Source organism: Emydura macquarii, unplaced genomic scaffold, assembly GCF_026122565.2.
Source record: "Emydura macquarii macquarii isolate MOO-44397 ecotype Brisbane River unplaced genomic scaffold, CSIRO-AGI_Emac_v2 contig_3367, whole genome shotgun sequence".
Classification (NCBI taxonomy): domain Eukaryota; kingdom Metazoa; phylum Chordata; order Testudines; family Chelidae; genus Emydura; species Emydura macquarii.
This window is the reverse complement of record NW_027133504.1, coordinates 1,302-8,840: the sequence shown is the minus strand read 5'-3', so window position 1 is coordinate 8,840 and position 7,539 is coordinate 1,302. Positions and strand designations below refer to the sequence as shown.

The window sequence follows — 7,539 nt, the reverse complement described above, 5'->3', positions numbered from 1 at the left end:
GGGAGAGCAGGTGGCTATAGTGTTTAGTAACTGAGAACTGTATCAGCTCAACACACCTACATTTAAAGAGCCAAAGGGGATTAATTGTAAAGCATTATCCTGTGGCTAGGACAAAGGAGTGGGACACAGGAGATCTGGGTTCAAGTACAGGTTCTGTGGAAGATTCCCTATTTAACCTTGAGTAACTCACTGAATTGCTTTGTGCCTCAGTTTCCCCATCTGTTAAACAGGGATCATTAAATCCTTTGTCTCTCTCATCCATTAAATGTGTATCCATTAAATGTGTATCATAATAAAAGACAGTCTCTTACTATGTGTCCGTGGAACACCCAGCAGAAAGGGGCCCACATCTGAGTTCTAGTCTGTAGGTCCTACCAAAATACCAATGATAAGAATCACAGGCGTGGGGGCAGGAGGATTCAGGTGACCATGCAGATTTCTGCCAGTGTTTGCTGGCCAGGCCCCTCCCTATTCAGCGGCTCCTGGAGCAGACTGGAAGTTGCGGCCATGGGGAGACAGAGAAGCAAACACTTTGCTGTGGGAGCTGCAGGGAGGGGCAGCTGACAGCAGAGCATCTGAGTGCCTTTGAACCGTGCCCTCTGCCCACCATTAAGACATCCCCAAGTGCAAGGGGCTTAGGGGGAGAAGCCAGAGGTATGCCTGATGAGGCACCAGGACTTGCCCATGTGACTCTGGACTCCATTTTAGTTCCTGTAAAACTCTACAGACCACATGGCCATGGCCAGAGGGTATATATGGTGGAGGCCTTGGGAATCCATTTTGTCCTTGTTCCTGTTCAGCTACAGACACACACCTACCTCTGAATCAATTCAGTTTGCAACTGAACCGAAGGACTTAGACCCATCCAGGTACTGGATGTGTACCGGAGGAACTGTACAAGCCTACAACTCCACAATTCTCCCAGAGACTTGATGTATATGGACTTACAATCATTTGTATGTATTTGATTTGCTTTGACCCTTTAACATTTCACTTATGGTTTATTTCCTTCCTTTACAATAAACCTTTAGTTTTCGTTACTAAAAGATTGGCTGGCAGCGTGGTATTTTGGGTAAGATCCAAACTTATATTGATCTGGTGCTGTGGCTGACCCCTTGGGGTCAGAGGGAACCATTGTAGTAAAGAGCATATAGTTCAAATAACTGGTCTCTTTACTGGACCTGGTGCTGATTTGGGAGCAAGAAGCTGAAATGCAGTAAAGGGGGCTGTGTGCATTTGTATACTGGCTTCTGTGGGGATTCAGAAGTTCAGTTTGTGGCTGGTTGGGAAGTCTGGCTTCAGTGCCACCCACCAGTGCTGGGAGAATCTGCTTTCTGTTTGCAGCCTGACCTGACCTTGGCATTACCAGTTGGCTACCCTGGGCATAGCATTGGTCACACAGAGTACAAAGGAACCAGACCGAGATCCTCAAAGGTATTTAGGTGCTTGTGAGGATCGTGGTCCAAGTGCGAGGGGACAGGCAGAGGGTGTCAGTTTTACAACATGAGAGGGACACGCCAAGGGTGAGAGAGGTTTACAGTCAGAGGGTGACAGTCGGCTGACGATAGGTTGTGACGGTGACATTGACAATCAGAGGGGACAGGGCATTGCAGGCTAGACGAGAGGACAAGACAATCTGCAGGTGACAATCCAAGGGTGATTACATTATGCTCTTTCCCCCACCTCTGGATGGACTGAATTTCCAAGAGGCAGGCATGAAAGGCACATGCAGTGACGTTCTCTTCATCTTGTAGGCCCTGCTAGTTCCAGGACGTGGCACCAGGAAGGGAAGTCTCCGTCCCCACACCTGCCCTGAACCCGAGTGGTGTTCCCGGGGAACCTGGCAGAATTACCTAGGAAGGGGGGATACTAGGTCAGTTGGATGCTGGCTTCTCTATCAGAATAGACATTAGTGATTACGCTGATGTGACAATCTGGGGATTGAACATAGGAGCTCCAAATCCAAGACCATCAGTAACCACAGCTTGATTGAAATGCAGGGGCTATGGCTGGGATTGTCCCAAGAAATGGTGGGATTTGCAGGATTGACTCCCTTAGGCCTAAATCCATTAGCCAGGATTCGTAAACCTTTTGATGATGAGATACCAGCCACTAGAGAGAGACCAATGCCAACAGTCAAGAATCCAGCCCCCAAAATTCATAAAATTTGCCTATAAAATCATGAGGTTCTTAATATTCTATTAAATAAAAATGTTTCTTCTGGTTCTGGAGCATTTATAGGTCACAGCTTCCCTCTTTTCTCTGCAGCCAGGAGGGCTAGAAATTTACCCTTTTTTTAAAACACACCAAATACCCAGAGACTCGCAGCGAAGTTTGTGAATTGGTCATACCACATGGTTAGCTAAGGTTGGAGAAATTACAAGGGATGTTCAAAGCTTTGGGATTCAGGATGTGGGTTAACCCATGTTCTGAAGGAATCCTCTCTCAATAAGGAGACAGGAGCTTAATTTCCCTGGCCTGGCCTGGGGGGTTGGACTGGAGACCTCCTGAGGTCCTTTCCAACCCTGATCTTCTGTGATTCGTGGCCTCTTGGCTGAGGCTGACGAACAGCAGGACAGTCAGCGCTAGTGGGCTTTGTAAGGTGGACAACCGTCCCAGCTGAGAACCCACCAACTTGTCTCACACACGAGTCTCCCACCAAATATTTCCCAGCAGTTGGAAGTTGATGATATGGCAGCACTTGGAGGGTGGCCGCTCTGTGTGGAGCCCTCCCGCTCCAAACACACACATGTCTGTGTGTGCCTCCGTCTGCCCTGTGGAGAAGGAGAGTTCAGTCTCTATAGCCCACTAAATCCTTGTCCCCTCCACAAACAGTGTCAGTACCGTAACCCCTTATGCCAGCTTTTGTGACCTCTGGGAGTAGTGGAGTGAGACTCCCCCCTGGGTCTTGCCCAATGGGACGCCAAAGACAGCAGGCTGAGGCATCATGGGCGGCTTGTGGGCAGCCTCCTGATTAGCCACGGCAACGTTGCGCAGACAGAGGCTGTCGTCCATGCCCCGGAGCTTCTGGGACCGGCGGTTGCGCTCCAGGAGCTTCTGCTTGTTCCCCTCCAGCACCTTCTTCAGGGAGGAGACCTCGCTCTTCATGGAGGTCCGTTCCACATCCTGGCTCTGTGTCTCCTGGGTGTACACCTTCTCCATCTGCTTCAGCTGCCCCCCAGCCTTCCTGTGGGTGTGTTCCTGGCACAGGCACTCACGGTCAACCTGCCATGTGGATGGTGTAGCAGGTCCTTGCCCACCGATTGTCAAAGGAACGTCAAGTCCCTCCGTTTAAGATACAGTAGCGGGACGACAGTTCCCCAAAGGCAGGATGGTCTGGAGTTAAGGTGACCTGTGACTTAGGAGACACGAGTTCAGTTCTCACTGCTGCCACCGCGAGTTTGAGGAAGTCACTTAGGTCAATGCTTTCAAGAGAATCCACTAATTTAGGGTGGCCAATGTGAGACTCGTATGGACTGATTTTCAGACGTGCTGAGCGCTCCACACTCCACGTGACGAGGACAGGAGCCATGGGGGGCTCAGTGTGACACTCGTAAACCAACTAAAGCCCCAAGCATTAGCTAAGGCCAGGCCTACGCTATAAAACCCCGTGTAACCAGCGCTATGTAGACAGGAGAGCTTCTCTCTTTGACATAGCTACCACCTCTCAGGGAGGTGGATTACCAATGCCGGCCGGAAATCAGTGCTCCATGTGAAGACGTGCCCTAAGAAGTGACAGACTCATAGCTGGAAACCATACCAGCTCACCTGTCCGTTAGTCCTGTCCAAAACAGCTATTTGCGTATTTAGTGTTTAGACTCTATGAAATGGCTGGAAATCGCTGAGTGCATTAATCTCCCCTGCAAGGTTGGTATTCCTCGCTGTAGGGAAATACGTAAGTTGTACTTTATAACTTTGAAGATGCATTCTTGAAAGAGGCCTGTTGTAATTAAATGGGCCATTAAGAAACATCCTGCTACAAAGGACCCGTGAATGGCCTTATCTCACCTTGCAGGAGAACTCAGCTCATGGACTGGCAGAGTAAATGTACAAGGTAAAACAGGGTCACAAGAACATTTTTCATCTCTTTGCTGTTTGAACTCTCACCGGGAGAGACACCCTTCTGCTGACGTCGCTACCGCCGCGCGTTGAGCTGGTGTCATGGTGAGAGCTCTCCTGTCGGCGTAACACGGTTACACAGGCGTAGACAAGGCCGGTGCTGTGATTAACTCAACATGGCCCCGCACTCCAGCTCCCGACCCACCTCAACATGGCACCCAATGGGCTCGGAGTGAAAAACGTCACCTCGCTGCCCGCTCGCCACACCCACAGCAAAATGGCCTAAACCATGTCAAAATGGCGCCCACAGGCTGCCCTCGCAACCCACGTTTAAACAGCACCTGTAGGCCCCAGTAATGGGCCGGTCACACGGCTGCTCATCTGCGTGACATGGACCAGACACGAGCAACTGTCTCTTTGCTGCCTCCCTACCCCGCCTCCGGACACAGATGGGGGGTGCTGCTGCTGGAAGGGCCCAGCGCTGAACGTGAGACACTTTCAGACTCCATTTCCCAGAGTGCTAAAAGACACCCCCCTTCGTACTCGGTCTCACCCCCGCCCCAGAATAGCCGTGCCATAAAATAACTCCCCATGGATTCAACCAACCAGCCCCCCCAATAACTGCAAATCTTACCGTCTCTTTGTAGTGGGGGGGGGGGGGGGGGGGGGAAATGCTGCTATAGTTGGATGATTGTGTTAATTTGGATTTAATTGGGCAGCTGGCACGTTTCACAGCTCCTGCAGGCTGAGTTTATTGCACACTCCTGCGTCTCTCACCCCCCCTGCCAGCAGCTGTGTGCACCTCCTGTTCCCACATACCTCCATGCCAAGGTCCCCACCGTTACCCTGTGGCAGGGGTTCTGTATGCCCCTATTCCCACATCCCTTTATACCAGGCACCCCCCTCAAGTCTCCCCCCCACCCCATGGCAGGAGCTGTGTGGGCTCCGATTCCCCATTCTCACCCTCCACATCAGGGGTCTATGTGAACCCTCCTCTATGCCAGGAGCGGTGTGCTCCTTTCCCACACACTAGCTTCCCCCCTTACACTGTTTTATGCACTCCCAATTCTCCTTCCTTCCCCCCATGCCAGGGGCTGTGTGCGTGCCCCCATTCCCCTCCCCCCATTAGTTGTCTAGGATAAGCTATTCGGGGTTGCCACCTGTTAAACTCTGTGGCTAGGACACACAAAGGAGCTAGGAGTGCTGTTATGGTGGACGGGGTTAATGGCTGCCATCAACCAGTTCTTTCGTCTACAAACAACTGCACAGCTGCTTGAAGCTGCTAAACAGCCAGCAAAGGCTCCATGTGTCCATCTGTCTGTCCCTCCTTTTCCCTTTCGATTTTCCAGTTTTACCCCAAATCAACAAGTCGCTGGCCCTCAGCACCGCAAACGTTCCCTGAAACGATTGTGTGCCATCTTCAGAAGTTACCGCAGCACCTAGGCGCAGACAAAGAGACAGCAGTTCTATGACATTGAGTAAGAAGCCTTTACCTGCAGTTAAAAAGCAATCAGGTTAACAGAATACAACAGCAACTTCTGCTGTAATAGGTAATGCAAAAAAAAAAAAAAAAAAAAATTGGGGAATTGCAATTTTAAAAAAATTCACACTGATTTCATGTGAAAGACGTGATTTGGGGGAAATGCTTGTTTCTTGTGTACAGCCGAACCCCACAAAATGGCCCATGTTTTCTGGGATGACCCCAGTTTTGAGGGTCAAGCGCAGCATCACTGCCAGCGAGATTTTTGTCCTGACTTCAACACAACACAACCCCAGGGCTGCCTAAACTCACAACAACACGTTGCTGAATTGGGGTCACACAGCACTGCCTCTCAGCTCCCTCTCTCTCGCTGCCTCCCCAGCTCCTCAGTACAAGAGCTGCAAGATGGGGCAGGACTGCAGGGGTGGCTCAATGGGAAAGGATCCATCTCTGTTCATTTGGGGTGAAGCCAATGTTGAGAGCAAGAAATAAAGATCTGAGCTGATGTCAGGAAAGTGAGTGTGCATCTGTAGGGTGTGGTGGGGAGACGGTTTAAATACATTTAGGTACCATTTTCAAATCTCTAAGATATGCCTCCCCCTCAGTTCTACCTCTGCCGTTTTGTACGAAAAAACACCCAACGTTTACACAACCATTCAATCTAGTTTTATTATTTATCCTGTTTTTAGTCTCTCCTTTCCTGGATATAACTTCAAAGAATCCTTGTAGTGCAGATCCAAGACGGGGCAAAACCTTTCATCTTCAGGACCCAAACTCTCTCTGACAGTTGATGCTGGGGGAGAGAAAGACACATTTTCCTTTCCTTTATGGATCATCCCAAATCAGCCCTGTAAAGATAAGGGATCTCAGTATTAAAGATGCAGAATGCAGCACACAGTTGCCTCTTGGAAAACTGGTTGATACAGATAAGCTAACTCCTCACAGCAGACAGCAGCATAGATCTTACTGTCTCAGTGCAGGCAATCTTTCAGCACACATTGTAAAATTACTATTTGGTTATGACAGAGCAACATGTGCAGAGCAGGTTGTTTTTAAACCCCATTTCTGTCCCCAGAGTCCAGTCCCATTCTGCCTCTTTGAGTGTCTGACCCCGCAAAATTCAGAAGGTGCTAACGGACATCCAAACCCACCCAAGGGCAGCCTGAGTGAAGAAAGGCCAAATTTAATCTGCGATGACACAAAATCCCACTGCCCATGGCTCGCGGCAGCAAAAGGAACAGTCATCGCGGCCACTGTCCCTTAAATGAACAGCTCTGAGAGCAAAAGTACTCCCTAGAGAGAACACCCCATGAATTTCCACACAGAGCAAACCTTTACTAAGCCGTTTCCTCAATAAAGTCCCGCAGCAGGGAGCTCCCGTTCATATGTGCCGAAAGATACTGCTTTCTGAAAGCGTCGAACGGAGAGGGTGATTGAACAAACTCCCAAGGGATGATGGATTCTCTATCCCCTGCTGTCTTCCAATCCAGACTTTCTTTGCTTTATTCCAACACAAATCACTGGATTCACTTAGGTGAAATTTTCTGGCCAGTATTAAACAGGAGATCAGACTACGGAATCTAACAGTTCCTTCTGGGGCCTGCGAAGATCTGGCTTTTCAATAAAGGCCATCGGAGCAGCTGGTAAGGGCACAGCAGTTATAGGCAGGGAAATGGCACCGTGAAGTTACCTGGCGATGCAGTGAAGTGAGGGGCTGGTGCAGAGAACTATTTTAAAGCAGTGTGAATGGGGGGGATGAGTGGGGACAACAGCTGAGTTTTAGAAAGGGGAAGGAGTCAGGGAGTCACAGTGGGGATTACAGGGTGACGTTCTATGCCCCGGACGATGCAGGAAGTCAGACTAGAAGGTCACGATGGTCCTTTCTGGCCTTAAACCATGACCCCGTCTGCTATGGGAAACACCCAGATTTCACTGCAGGCCCAAAACGGAAGCCGCACAGGAAGTTAATGCTTCCTTGATGTAATGGGATCTGCTCAGGG

General features: G+C 49.9%; 1 non-coding gene across 1 annotated transcript; it reads right to left on the bottom strand.

Annotated features, from left to right (window-relative positions):
* Positions 1-6,638: 6,638 nt before the first annotated feature.
* LOC137143939 (small nucleolar RNA SNORA79) lies at positions 6,639-6,786 on the bottom strand. Its single transcript, XR_010917302.1, has one exon. It is a non-coding gene; the product is annotated as a small nucleolar RNA SNORA79 (small nucleolar RNA).
* Positions 6,787-7,539: the final 753 nt, after the last annotated feature.